Source organism: Triticum aestivum, chromosome 7B (genome assembly GCF_018294505.1).
Source record: "Triticum aestivum cultivar Chinese Spring chromosome 7B, IWGSC CS RefSeq v2.1, whole genome shotgun sequence".
NCBI classification, from domain to species: domain Eukaryota; kingdom Viridiplantae; phylum Streptophyta; class Magnoliopsida; order Poales; family Poaceae; genus Triticum; species Triticum aestivum.
Genome location: NC_057813.1, coordinates 117,418,515 through 117,434,100, shown reverse-complemented (window position 1 = coordinate 117,434,100; position 15,586 = coordinate 117,418,515).

Below are 15,586 nucleotides of genomic sequence, written 5' to 3'. Positions count from 1 at the left end.
TCTCGCCGCCCGGCCGGCCCCTCGCCACAGCCCCTCGCCGGCATCGCCCCGCCTCCCCGTCGCCCTCCGCGACCTCTAGCTCCGGCCGCCGCGCCGCCCATCTCCGGCGATGCTCTGGCCGCCCTCGTGGAATGCGCCAGATCCGGATCTAAGGTTGACCCCAATTTTTGCCCATCCCGATATTTTTTTTGGATAAAGTTGCCCTGTTCTTCGCATCATAATGTGTTGCCTACTGCTCCGTTTTGTGCGTGTAATATGTCAAATTGTTCGTTGTGAGATGCTCTTCATTTCATTCCATTGCACCATGTTCATTTGAGTCTATCTTGATGCCCGAATCATCGTTGCAAGAGTGCTATATGATGTTAATCTGCTGAAACTATTATAACTTGTTGTTTTGTCATTTTTGTTGCATTTGATGTGTGCATCCTATGAGCTTTATGTCTACATGAGTTTTGAACTATGACATGCCATATTCACAGTGGTGCAATCCATGTATTTTTTTTGAGTTGTGTAGTGAGTGCATCAAGCTTGTTAAGTAGGGTACTTGTTGTTGTTGTTTTGCTAGGCTGATTCTGTTATTTCGTGATGCTATGTAAACCTGCTGCTACTAGTCATTCTATGCATAATCTGGAGATGTTCACTAAGGATGTTTTGTTATACATGTCATGCTCTATCCATCCATGCCCCTAGTTGCATTTATAGCCTGTTGTAGCTTGTTGTAATCTTGCTCCAAACTTGCTAAATAATGTTTTTGTCAGCCTGTTAACATTAAGTTCAGTTTTGCCATGAGCTTTGCTAGTGACCCATGCACCCTATGAACTTTCTCTTGCAATGTTTAGCTTCATAAACATGTATTATTACTATTGGTTGCCTTGCCATGCCATGTATTGCTCTGTGGTGAGTGGTTCAAGCTCACTAACATGCCTACTTATTGTTGTTCCTGCCATGTATGAATCTGTCATATCTCTTGCTATGTTTACATGGGTGCCATCATATTTTTCTTTGCCCTTTTGGCTCATGGTCAGTAAGGGACTTTTGTTATATGCAATTAGTAGATTCATGTCATGCCTTTGTTTTCCATGATAAATTCCTGTAACATGTTGTTTGATAGCTCTAAACATTGCAACCTGATGTTATTTCTGCCAAGTCTGAAACTGATATTATTTGCAATCTTGCCATGTCATTTTGAGCATGTTCTAGTGATTTCTGGAGATAGCTCAGTGTTCATGTTTTGTCATGCTTTACCTGTACTTTGTGACCATGCCTTTTGTTTTCTCATTGGGATGATGTAGCTTGTTGTTCTGATGCTTGCAAGATGCCTAGTTGTTGTTATGGACAGATTGTTGCTATATCTTGTTTAGAGTGTATGTGTTGAACCGTTGCTCCGTTTTGAGTGTGCTCTATATGAAACTTGCTTGTTTTTGCATGAAGTTTCATATTATCATGTTGCATCCTTGTTTTGAGGTGTTTGCTTGATGTTTGTATGCATTTTGCATCAATGTCATGTTTAACTTGTTTTGCTCATATCTTCTAGGTCGTAGCTCCGAATTAAATGAACTTTATACGTAACTTGACTAGAATCTCGTGTAGATCATCTTGGTGCATCTTAACTTGCTGTTTAACAACTTGAACATAAGGGTTATTAAGATCTGGACCAATTTTGAAATTTGCATATGAGGACTTACCGGATTTGTTATATGTTGTTTTCGGCCTCATTTAAACTTGCCTTGATGTGTTGTTCTTGTTTGCATCATCTCTTGCCATGAGTAGCCTCATCTAGCTTTGTCATGCATCATACTTGGTTGAGCATCATGCCTTGTTCATGTGTGGTGTGTTTACTATGTTGTGTGCTTTCTTCTCGATAGTTCCTGTTTCATTGCAATCATGAGGATTCGTTCGTCTACGCTTGGTTCGTCTTCGTGGCTTCATCTTCTTCATGGACTCGTTCTTCTTCCTAGAGGGATTTTAGGCAAGATGACCGCTACCCTGGATCTCACTACTATCATTGCTATGCTAGTTGCTTCGTTCTATCGCTTTGCTGGGCTACCTATCGCTTGCTCTTCAAGCCTCCCAATTTGCCATGTCAGCCTCTAACCTTTGTCACCCTTCCTAGCAAACTATTGCTTGGCTATGTTACCGCTTTGCTCAGCCCCTCTTATAGCATTGTTAGTTGCAGGTGAAGTTGAAGATTGCTCCATGGTGGACAGGATTATGTTGGGATATCACAATATCTCTTATTTAATTAATGCATCTATATACTTGGAAAAGGGTGGAAGGCTCGGCCTTATGCCTGGTGTTTTGTTCCACTCTTGCCACCCTAGTTTTGTCATACCGGTGTTATGTTCCCGGATTTTGCGTTCCTTACGCGGTTGGGTGATTTATGGGACCCCCTTGACAGTTCGCTTTGAATAAAACTCCTCCAGCAAGGCCCAACCTTGGTTTTACCATTTGCCTCACCTAGCCCTTTTTCCCTTGGGTTTCTGGAGCTCGAGGGTCATCTTTATTTACCCCCCCCCCCCCGGGGGGGGCCAGTGCTCGTCGTGAGTGTTGGTCGAACCTATCAGCCGCTGGTGGCCACCAGGGGCAACTCCGGGATGGCCTATCAGAAGTTTGGACAATCCGGTGTGCCCTGAGAACGAGATATGTGCAGCTCCTATCAGGATTTGTCGGCACATTCAGGCGGCTTTGCTGGTCTTGTTTTACCATTGTCGAAATGTCTTGTAAACCGGGATTCCGAGACTGATCGGGTCTTCCTGGGAGAAGGTATATCCTTCGTTGATCGTGAGAGCTTATCATGGGCTAAGTTGGGACACCCCTACAGGGTATTAACTTTCGAAAGCCATGCCCGCGGTTATGTGGCAGATGGGAATTTGTTAATGTCTGGTTGTAGATAACTTGACACCAGATACGAATTAAAACGCATCAACCGCGTGTGTAGCCGTGATGGTCTCTTTTCGGTGGAGTCCGGGAAGTGAACACGGTCTTTGGGTTATGTTTGACGTAAGTAGGAGTTTAGGATCACCTCTTGATCATTACTAGTTGACGACCATTCCTTTGCTTCTCTTCTCGCTCTTATTTGCGTATGTTAGCCACCATATATGCTTAGTCTCTGCTGCAACCTCACCACTTTACCCCTTCCTTACCCATTAAGCTTTGCTAGTCTTGATACCCATGGTAATGGGATTGCTGAGTCCTTGTGGCTCACAGATTACTACAACAACAGTTGCAGGTGCAGGTTTTGCGATGACCATGACGCGAGAGCGATGTTTGCTTGTTTTGGAGTTCTTCTTCTACTTCTTCTTCGATCAGGGGATAGGTTCCAGGTCGGCAGCCTGCGCTAGCAGGGTGGATGTCGTTTGAGCTTCTGTTTGTGTTTCGTCCGTAGTCGGATGTTGATCTTATGGTTGATGTATTGATGTATTCATGTGGCATTGTATGCCTTGTATGTATCCCCATCTTTTATGTAATGTTGATGTAATGATATCCACCTTGCAAAAGCGTTTCAATATGCGGGTCTATCCTTGGTGGGACCTTCGAGTTCCTTTTGGATAGGGTCGCATATTGGGCGTGACAAGGACGTCCAGGGTCGGCTTCAGTCCCAGGCCGCCGCGCTGAAGCAGTATACTCAAGACTTTCTTGCAACACCGTCGGCCATTCGGGTGAGTCTTCTCACTTTTCGTCGATCGCTCTTGATTTCTTCCGTGGGGGCGCGTTAGCGCACCCACTGGGTGTAGTCCCCGAGTTCCGAGTCGGCTGCTGAGCAGGTGGCTTGGAACTTCTTTATAGACTTTGATTGATGTCTTGTTTTTATTTGCACCTTTGTCCTATTTGCAGGACTATCACAACCTCCACGCGGCTACCTTCAACTCCCAGGCCCGGGAGATGAATCAGAAGACCGCTGATCTCACTGAGAGCCGGAGTAAGTGCTTCAATTTTTTATCTCATGTGGGGGCGCGTCAGCGCACCCACTGGGTGTAGTCCCCGAGATTCGGGCCGACTGGTGAGCAGTCGGGTCGGATCTTTCCTGACGACTTCTTCCTTATTGCTTTTTTTTCTTCTTCTTCATATCTGCAGGGGCTAATGCCGACTTGAGGGAGCAGCTAGGCGGGGCCCAGACCGCCCTTCGCGCCAAGGAAGCCGAGTGCAACGCCTTGGCTCAGGAACGTAATCGCCTGGCCAAAAAACTGGCCGACCAGGAGGAGAGCCACAAGGCGGCCCTGAAGATGGCATAGGACAGCAAGGCCGCCCTTAAAGCCGAATATGAGACCGAGGCGGCGAGCTGGGCCGAGGCGAGGCAGGCGCTGAGCGAAGGTTATGGCCCGATTGAAGAATTTATTGACGATAGGCCGCCTTCTTCGTCCCTTTGCTCGCCCCCAGTCATTTGGTCTGTCTTCTGACTTTGTTCTACTTCTTTCTTCTTTGTGCAGATTACTTCCCTGGTTACTCCGTTGCCACCAACCAAGCCATCGAGGCTCACCGTGAGGCCCGACGGCAAGCTGGGGTTGAGATCACACCGGATGCTGGTCGGTCGCTTGAGGAGCAGCTTCTGGCGATTCAAGCCCGCGTCCAGCTGGCTTACCGCATGCTTCGCCGTCTTCAGCGTGCTGGGGCGCAGGTGCTGGCCACCTTCTGGCCCGGCGAGGTGGTTCCCTGCACCCCTAGTCGGACTGCCGACTGGATGGAGGTAGCAGTCGGCCGCTTCGAGGCCTAGAAGGCCTCTGCGGCTCCGTTCGGCGCTAGGCGGGCGCTAGAGTTCGTCCGGACTTGGTATCCTGGGCTGAATTTGGCCCAGCTGAGCACCTGGAGGCAGGAGGCTAACAAGGAGCTGGAGACGGTGCGGCCGGCCATCATCCATCGCGCCTCGGTGATCGCCGACTACACAGACACCAGCGCCTTTGCCCCTGAGGTAAATGAAGACAGCGTCGCTCAACCGGAGGAGTGGTTCGGGCTGAACCCGGCAGACGGTGAAGACTCGGCGGAGGAGATCGATTCCAGTGACGAGGGCGAAGAGGAAGAGGAGGAGGATGGTGAAGACATTGTGCCAGACGGTGGAGCGACCAGCCAGCCTCAGCCTGATCGTGCCAGCAACGAGGAGCGTGCGAGTGCACCGCCTGCAGCGGGTGACGATCAAGCCGAGACTCGTCAGCTAGCCACTCCTCCAGCCAGCACTGCCGTCTCCACCAACTTTCCCGATTCGCCTGTTGCTCCCTTGGCCTGATTCGCCGTCTTTACTTTCCTGCTCGTTACTCTTTGAACAACTTTAATTAAATTTGCGCAGTTCCACCCACTGGGGGTGTATTCAAACTATGTTGAATGCTGGCCTTTCGAAGGCCTTTTTGTGTAAATATAATCATGCATGTGCTTGGCTTCCGTTCATGTTTGCTTTTCATCTTTTGGTTGTTTCATTTGTCGCCCTCCCTTGGTCGCCGCCTTCCTAGGCGGACAGCTGCTCTGCTGTCTGTGGCTAGGGAAGGGCTTGGCCATTTTGGGAGGACAAGTACTCGAGCTTTCTTAGATTGTAGCAAAGTGAATGGGAAGCCGGCCGGCCGGCTGCTCTGACAGCCGGTTGGCGGGGTGGGAGGCCGGCTTGTGTTATATAAGTTCATTAGTCCTTAGCCGTTTTTCATGTGGGCATCCTTTCCTACCTTTAGCTCTTGCCAGCTGGACAGTCGATTCTTCGAGCTGCGAATTTCAACAAGAGAGGGCTTGAGTGCCGGCACACTACTTGTCTGACTGCAGGTAGAACTTAAATATAACTTAAGGCGGCTAGTCCTCGGGCCGACTGATCGAACCCGGTGCTGGACGAGAAAACAAATGTAGTAACATAATCATAGGCATGATACTCATCATTCATAGATAAAAGAGGGTAGTCCCCGAGTGCTCCTCGGGGGGAGGCCGTTGTCTCGTACTTAATAGAAAAGGTAGCGTGGTACATACTGCATTTTAACTGTAAAATCTTCGGAGGAGATAGGCGTTCCATGGTCGTTCCGACTCCTTGCCGGAATCATCTCTCTTGCGTGCCTTTGGCTTCTGCGCATCGATCGGGTAGTAGGAGTCGTTGCCTAAAGCCCGGCTGATGACGAATGGGCCTTCCCAAGGGGCTGAGAGCTTGTGCTGGCTGGCTGTTCGCTGGATCAGCCGGAGCACAAGATCACCCTCTTAGAAGGATCTTGGCTTGACCTTCCGGCTGTGGTAACAGCGTAGACCCTGCTGGTAGATGGCGGACCGGCTGAGGGCTAACAGCCGGCCCTCTTCCAGCAGGTCGACGCCATCTTCTCGTGCTTCCTTGGCCTCCGCCTCCGTGTACATGGTGACCCGAGGTGAGTCGAACTCAATGTCAGTTGGGATGACAGCCTCGGCACCATATACAACAAAGAAAGGGGTGAAGCCGGTTGACTTGTTCGGGGTAGTGCGCAAGCTCTAGAGGACGGCCGGCAGCTCGTCGAGCCAACAGCCGGCCGAACGCTCCAGTGGCATGACCAATCGGGGCTTGATGTCGGAGAGGATGAGGCCGTTTGCTTGCTCGACTTGGCCGTTTGACTACGGGTGGGCAATGGACGCTAAGTCCAGTCGGATGCCCTGTGTCGCGCAGAAACGTGCCAGTGCTCCCTCGGCAAAATTCGTGCCGTTGTCGGTGATGATGCTGTGTGGTACGCCATACCGGGTTGTAATATCTGCGATGAATGTCACGGCAGTCGGCCCATTCAGTTTCTTGATCGGCTTCGCTTCAATCCACTTGGTAAATTTGTCCACAGCGACGAGCAGATGTGTCATGCCGCCGCGCGCCGTCTTGAATGGGCCCACCGTGTCCAGTCCCCAGACGGCAAAGGGCCAAGTGAGGGGGATGGTCTTGAGTGCAGAAGCCGGCAGGTGTTGCTTGGAGCTGAAGACTTGGCACCCTTTGCAATGTTTGACTAATTCCTTGGCATCATCCAAAGCAGTCGGCCAGAAGAATCGATGACGGAAAGCTTTGGTGACGAGTGATCTTGAGGCCGTGTGGTGGCTGCATTCTCCTTGGTGGATGTCCTTGAGGATTGCTATGTCCTTCTCTGGCTTGACGCAGCGCTGGAAGACTCCAGTGATGCTGCGCCTAACGAGCTCTCGGTTCACTATTGTGTATGCCCCGACTCGGCGTTGGACTTGTCTTGCCGAGATCTCGTCAGTCGGTAGCTCTCTATTTACCAGGAAGTTGAGGATGGGCTAGGCCCATGATGGAGCTGTGACTTCTTCTACTGTCAAAACGGCTACTGCGACCCGGGCGGGTGGGCTGGGTGGTCAAGAGTTGGAGTCGGCCACCGCCTGTTGTGTCGATGCGGTCCCCGGGCCGACTGCAGTAGTCCTCGGGCCGGGTTTTGAAGTCCCCGGGCCGGGTGCGACTATAGCAATCCCCGAGCCGCCTGTCGAAGTCCCCGAGTTGGATCCGACTGCGTCGGGGTCAGGCGGCACAAAGATGGAATCAGATTCTGGAGATGGCTTGACAGACGGCTTGAGGAGGCGTTGGAGAGAGACACCGGTTGGTATAGCTTGTCGGGTGGAGCCTATTCATGCCAGGGCATCTGCTTGCTTGTTGTCGGCCCGTGGCACGTGGAGGAACTCGCGTCCTTCAAAATATCCGCTGAGTTGCTGAACTAGGAAGCGGTAGCTCGCCATGTTCGCGTCCTTGGCGTCCCAGTCGCCAGATGATTGCTGGACTACCAAATCCGAGTCACCATAGCACAGGATCCGGCGGATGCCGAGTTCTTTGGCTAGCCGGAGCCCGTGTATGAGCGCCTCGTACTCGGCCACATTGTTGGAGGCAGCAAAATGGATTTGCAATGTGTATCTGAGTTTGTCGCCTTTGGGAGAGGTGAGGACGATGCCGGCTCCCAAGCCGGTGCGCATCTTGGATCCATCGAAATGCATCTGCCAATGAGTGGAGTCGGGGGCTGGTGGCAGGTACTGGGTCTCGGCCCAGTCGACAAGGAAGTCGGCCAATTCCTGGGACTTGATGGCGGTGCGAGGTTGGTAGAAGATTGTGTAAGGAGCCAGCGCAATGGCCCATTTTGCCACCCGGCCAGATGCATCCCGGCTGCCTATGATCTTGGCGAGTGGGGCAGTACATACGACCGTGATGGGGTGCTCTTGAAAGTAGGGCTTGAGCTTCTTAGCGGCAAAGTACACACCATAGCACATCTTCTGATAGTGTGGGTAGTTCTTCTTCAAGGTGGACAGCACTTCACTCAGATAATATACCAACCTCTACACTAACTGAGCCCGGCCTTCTTCTGGGCGCTGAACTACGATGACGGTGCTGACCACCCGGCTAGTGGCGGCAATGTAAAGGAACATGGGCTCTTTCTCAGTCGACGCCGCCAAGATAGGCGGCATGGTCAGCATCTTCTTTAGCTCGTGAAAAGCTTGGTCTGCTTGGTCGTTCCACTCGAAGTGAGTGGACTTCTTCATGAGTCGGTAGAGGGGGAGAGCTTTTTCTCCGAGCCGGCTGATGAAGCGGTTCAGAGAGGCCAGGCATCCGGTAAACTTTTGGATGTCTCGTAGCTTGGTAGGAATCTCCATTCTCTCTATGACCTTGATCTTCACTGGGTTGCATTTGATGCCGCGTTCGGAGACCAGGAAGCCTAGAAGCTGGCCGGCTGGCACTCTGAACACGCATTTCTTGGGGTTGAGCTTGATTTGAAATCGGCGCAGGTTTTCAAATGTATCTCTGAGGTCTTCCAGCAAGGTGTCGCGCTTCTCCGTCTTCACCACAATATCGTCTACATAGACGTGGGCATTTCTGCCGAGCTGCTTGAGGAGGCATTTCTGCATGCAACGCTGAAAAGTGGCACCGGCATTTCTCAAGCCGAATGTCATAGTCAGGTAGCAGAAAGCTCTGAATGGTGTGATGAAGGCGGTCTTCAGTCGGTCAGCCGGATCCAACTTTATCTGGTGGTAGCCTGAGTAGGCATCCAAGAAGCTCAACAGCTTGCATCCGGCTGTGGAGTCTATCACTTGATCAATCCTTGGCACAGCAAAGGGATCTTTGGGGTAGGCTTTGTTGAGGCTGGTGTAGTCAATGCACATGCGCCACTACTTGTTTTTCTTCACCACCAGGACCGGGTTGGCAAGCCACTCTGGGAAGAACACCTCCATAATGAAGCCGGCTGCTAGAAGCTGGGCTATTTCTTCTCCGACAACTCTTCTCTTCTCTTCCGACAGGCAACGCAATGGCTGCTTGACCGGCTTGGCGTCAGATCGGACATGTAGCTTGTGCTCGGCAAAATCCGTCGGGACACCCGGCATGTCTTTGGGAGACCATGTGAAGATGTCCCGATTCTCATGGAGGAAATCGACGAGCTCGCTTTCCTATTTGCTGTTAAGGCCGGTGCCCACGAGAGTGTGCCTCTCCGGGTGCTCCGGGTCCAGAGGTATCTTCTTTGTTTCTTTGGCCGGCTGGAAAGAACCTTGAGCATCATATTCCTTGGGGTCGAGGGACAAGGCCGGCTGCTTGCCGGCCATGGCCACGCTCGATCCAACATCTTTTTCTCTTTAGCAATCACGAGGGACTCGGCCAGTCGACTGCTGGTTGCCGCACACTCAGAGGATTTCTTGTAGTCTCCGGCTATGGTAATGATGCCCTTGGAACTCGGCATCTTCATCTTGAGGTAAGCGTAGTGGGGCACAACCATGAACTTGGCCAGAGCAGGTCGGCCAAGCAATGCGTGGTAAGGGCTCAGATCCACTACTTCAAACCATATTCCTTCTCGGCGGAAATGATCCTTATCGCCAAAGAGAACATCTATCTTGATCTTGCCGATTGGTGAGCAGGACAGGCCGGGTACGATGCCGTGGAACACAGTCCGACTAGGCATGAGCTGCTTCGTCTTGATGTTCAGCTTCTCCATGGTGTCATGGTACAGTATGTTGATGTTGCTCCCACCATCTATCAGCACGCGGGAGAAACGGGCAGCTCGCCTTTCTGTTGCGAAGGTAGCGTCCAAAACCAATGCATAAGAGCCGGGAGACGGCATCACCTCTGGGTGATCGGCCCGGCTCCAGCTGATAGGCTTCTCCGACCAGTGCATGAACTCGGGGTTGTTGGAGGCGACCGCGTCGACTTCTTGGTGCTGCCGGCGCCGGCTGCGCCAGTCTTCAGGCTGGCTTGTAAAGATGACATAGGTGGCATGCTCGTCAGGGAACTCGTCTTGAACAGCCCCGACCGCTGGCTAAGCGGTCGACTGCTGAGGGGCTAGAGGCGGCTGGCCAGCAGGCGGAGGCGGCACCAGCCCTTCACCTTTGGAGATTCGCGTGAGCCAATGGCATTTCCGAGTCGTGTGGTTGGAGGCCTTCGCGCCGCTGTGGAACTTGCAGCGAGCATCAAGGGCTTGCTCGTAGGAGAAAGCCGGCTGCTAAGCCAGCCTGCCGCCCTTCTGCTTCTTGGGCGCATGCCGCCCTTCCGGCTGTTCGTCTTCGACTGTGGCCACTTGCCGACTGGTGGAAGGCGGCATAGGGGCCTTGCGCTTGTTGTCGTTCTGGTACGGGCGTTGGTTGGAGTCTCCAGCCAACGTCTTGGGAGCCGGAGTGAGCACCTTCTCGGAGGCGTCTACTCGGAGCTCGGTCTTCATTAAAGAGTCGGCCGTGGCATACTTGTCCGCTATGACTAGTAGCTCGTCGAGGGTAGTCGGCTCGTCGCAGAGGAGTCGGTGCTTGAGGAGGGTGCCTTCTCGGCACCCGGCGGTGAAGTACTCTATGGCTTGAACCTTGTGCACCCCCTCGCAGGAGTTGCAGAGCTTGGCCCAACGCGTGAGGTAGTCGCGAGTTGATTCATTGGGTCCTTGAACACACAAGGAGAGCTGTCAGGGCTTGGGAGCCCGTTTGTAGGTGCTGGTGAAGTTGCGGATGAAGGCTTCCGTGAAGTCTAGCCAGCTGTTGACGCTGTAAGGCTTGAGGCTGTTAAGCCAGGTGCGCACCATGCCTTGGAGCATGAGGGGGACATATTTCACGGCAACACGCTTGTTGCCGTTTGCTATGCGAACCGCCATGGAGTAATCGATCAACCAATCTTCCGGCTTCACGGAGCCGTTGTACTTGGGCGTGTCTCTCAGGAGCGAGAACCCTTTTGGGGAAGGGATCGTCGCGGATGCGGGGGTGAAAGCAAGGCGGACCGACATCGTCTTCTTCTTCTAGTGCCAGGGATCGCGCCAAGTGGTCGATCCGATGGCGGGCATCATTCTCGCTGACTCCTTCGCGGCGGCCTAGTCGGCCGCTGAGAGTCGGATGCGTGACAGGCGGCGGGGTGGGGTATCTCTCCCCACAAGGCGGAGGAGGAGGCGGATCGCCTCGTCGCTCCATAGCTCGAGGGCGGCCTTCTGCGTCGCGCTCGATGGTGATTCGAGTCCGGCTGCGACTAGCAGCAGACTCCTTTTCTTGCCTAGTGCGGGCGCCGCCCGCAGTCGGCGTCCGTGATGTCGCGTCGTGCTCTCGATGTGGGGGGGGGGGGCTTCATGCTGCTCTGCGGCCGCGTCGATCAACTACTGGATGCGTCTGGTCATGTAGGGGAGCTCGTCGGCCCCCAGTCCATTCAGCTCATCCACGACCGACTGGGCGGCGCGTAGGTTCTCGAGAGGTGTGGTGTAGACTGGGCGGTCTGCTCCCAACATGTCGGCGATGGCCGCGCCGTGCTTCTTGACGATGCCGGCCCGGCTCGGCCCGTCGGGAGGCGACGTACCATAGGTGGCGCGGTCGACTTCGCGCTGGTGAGCCTCAGTGAGGCGTCTCATGGTGGCTATCTTCTGTCCCTCCACAATGAGGGCGAGGCGGCATGCCTCCAGCGTCTCAGCGTCGGCGTCGGCCGGGATAGGGGCGGACAAGTCGTGCAGCGCCGCTTGCAGGGCGTCATGGGCGTTCTCGCCAGAGGTGACACCATGGCTGATGACTAGCACCTCAATGACGGTGCTGCTGCCGCTGTCGGCTCGAGGGAGAGGGTCGTCGAAGACCACCACATTGGTGGGTAAAGCGTCAAGCGATGTCGTGTCGGAGTCGACAAGCATCGGGTCGGTGGAGACAACCGACTCCAAATCCGCAGCAGGCTCACTGGAGATGTAGAGTTGGTCGAGGAGGCTGACGAGGCAGCTCTCGGGGCAGCCTATGCCCGCGTTGGACGCGGGCTCGTCGGAGATGCGAGCCTCGCCAAGAAGGTCGGCGAGGCAGCTCGCCGCGCAGGCGTCATCGACACCCTGCAGCGCGTCGGGGCAAGCGCCATCGGGCGTGCCAGGCTGGCTATGCTCGCTGGGGAGGAAAAGGGTTCCCGTCCAGAGCAGGTATCCGGACGACGGTGCACCTGGCCCCATGGTGGGTGCCAAATGTTGGGTGGTAGGTGCGACATATGCCAACGGGTGGCTTATCATTGTGGGAGCCAATAAGACATCGCTGGTGCCTGGAAACGGGATGAGGCGAAGACATGCACGCCGGCGGATCTTACCCAGGTTCGGGGCTCTCCGTGGAGATAACACCCCTAGTCCTGCTCTGCGGGGGTCTCCGCATGATCACTAGATCAACAAGTGGCTACAAGAGGCTCCTTGAGCTGTTCGGTGAGAGGAAGAAGGAGGGCCAAGCTAGCTCTCTTCTCCCCCCAATGTTGTGTAAAACTATCAGAGTCCAACCCTTTGCATGGGTGCCCTGGGGGGTTATATAGGCCTACCCCCCAGGGGTACAATGGTAATCCGGCTGGGCGTGAGCCTTAGCCGTCAGTGTCTACGCTCGCCGGCTTTTCCGCCTGCCGCTGGGGCCCGCCGACTGGTGAGTCCCGCCGGCTGCCGGCCTCTTGGTCGATAGGCTGGTCCCACCGCTTGGGGGTCCTGTCGGGGGCTGGTTACTGTTACCTCACTCTTGATGACGAGGGCTTTGTCGGGGTAAGCATGGCTACAGTGCCACCACCTGCGGGCTCTCACTATAGCCTTACCTCATCTTGTCTCCTTAATGGTGCGCATACTTCGAGGGAGGGAGCGGGCCGGCCATTGGGAGCCGGCTGCATCCCAGACCGACTGAGGGAGGCATGGCCGCCTTCGGGTGTCTCTCTGACCGAAGGGGCCCGCCGCCTGCGGGCCGTACTGACAGCCTGTCATGGGTGCATCATGATCAGCATGGCAACAGTGCCACGCCAGACGGGTCATGGCTGCCCTGTACGGCATACTGTGGCCATGCGTGCTCCGGGATTCGGGGGTGGCAGGCTTCACTGTTGCCACGCCCTGTATCATCGCTGTTATGGGGGTGCAGACTTTGAGGGCACGATCTTGGCCGCCTGCCGGGGGCCGGCTTCTCGGAGTCGGTCTTCTCATGGCCGGCTTCTTGGAGTCGGCCTCCCAGTGTCTTTCTTCATGAGAGTTTAGGCCTGGGCCGCCTTCCGATAGTCGGCCTGTGAGGCAGCCGGCTAGGGGAAGGCGGCCCTATGCCTTGGGTGCTTTGAAGGCTCGATCGGCCTTTTATTTTTTCAAAGAGCCAGGGGGAGCCGACTAGGCTACCCGTGGTCATTTACTCCGACATGCATTATAGGCAGTTCCCAAACAGAATGGTAAAGGTTTATACTCCCCCAACCACCAACAAGCATCAATCCATGGCTTGCTCGAAACAACGAGTGCCTCCAACATACAACAGCCCTGGGGGAGTTTTGTTTAATTATTTTGATTTGCTTTGATCTTTTTGGATCATGGGACTAGGCATCCCGGTTACCGGCCCTGTCTCGTGAATGAGGAGAGGAGTCCACTCCTCGTGAGAATAACCCACCTAGCATGGAAGATAAAGGTATCCCTAGTTGTAACATGAGCTGCTCGAGCATACAAAACAGAATTTCATTTGAAGGTTTGGAGTTTGGCACATACAAATTTACTTGGAACGACAGGTAAATACCAAATATAGGAAGGTATAGTGGAATCATATGGAACAACTTTGGGGTTTAAGGAGTTGGGATGCACAAGCAGTATTCCCGCTTAGTACAGGTGAAGGCTAGCAAAAGACTGGGAAGCGACCAACTGAGAGAGCGACAACAGTCGTAAACATGCATTAAAATTAATTTACACCGAATACAAGCATGAGTAGGATATAATCCACCATGAACATAAATATCGTGAAGGCTATGTTGATTTGATTCAACTACATGTGTGAACATGTGCCAAGTCGAGTCACTCAATTCATTCAAAGGAGGATACCATCCCATCATACCACATCATAATCATTCTAATAGCATGTTGGCACGCAAGGTAAACCATTATAACTCATAGCTAATCAAGCATGGCACAAGCAACTATAATCTCTAAATGTCATTGCAAATATGTTTACTTCATAATAGCCGACTCAGAAACGATGAACTCATCATATTTACAAAACAAAAGAGGTCGAGTTCATACTAGCTTTTCTCATCCCAATAAGTCCATCATATATCGTCATTATTGCCTTTCACTTGCACGACCGAACGATGTGTATAATAATAAGAGTGCACGTGCATTGGACTAAGCTGGAATCTGCAAGCATTCAACTTAAGAGAGAAGACAAGGTAATATGGGCTCTAAGTTAAGTAAACAATCATGCATATGAGAACCACTAAGCATTTTCAATATAGTCTTCTCGACCCCCAAAGGAAAGAAAAGAAAATAAAACTATTTACACAGGAAAGCTCCCAACAAGTAAGAAGAAGAACTAGAAATCTTTTTGGGTTTTCATTTTAATTTCTACTACAAGCAAGGAAATTAAACTATCTATTTTTTTGGTTTTTCTTAAGGTTTATTAAACACACAAGAAGAAAACTAGAAAAAGAAATTTAAACTAGCATGGATAATACAATGAAAGAGTATGAGTACCGACGACTAGTGTGTGAACATGAATGTAAAGTCGGTGAGAGATACGTACTCCCCCAAGCTTAAGCTTTCGACCTAAGTTGGTCTAGTGCCAAGGACCGCCTGGCTGATATCCATAAGTGAAACTGGGGTTGTACTGAGATGCAGAGGCAACAGCCTCCTGAGCAGCAGCGTGTTGGCGAGCTGCCTCCATTCCCCTCTCGTATTCAGCTGCTTCTTCCCTGGTGACAACATATCTTCCTTTTGCCTGATAATCAAAAAGGTAGGGGGCAGGAAGAGTAACAGGGACGACGTTGCGTCTGTCATAGATGAGTCGATAATGGAGGAATTGTTCATTCCTCTCAAGAAAATGATGATCGAACATAGCTTCTTTATCCAAATAAACAGGGGGTAAAATCATATCCCCCTCTCGTGGGGCTATATTAAGAAAATTAGCCACACGGGTTGCATAAATTCCTCCAAATAGATCTCCCCTTCTACTATTATTCTGCACCCTACGTGCAACTATTGCCCCCAAGTTATAACCTTTATAACCTGACACAGCACTCTTGAGGACACAAAGATCAGGTACACACATGTGACATGCTTCGTCCTTAATGTTAATGCATCTACCAATAAAGAGAGCAAAATAATATATAGTAGGAAAATGAATGCTCCCTATGGTAGCTTGTGCTATGTCCCTAGATTCTCCTACGGTAATACTAGCAAGAAAATCTCTAAATTCAGATTTGTGAGGATCATTAATATTACCCCACTGCGGG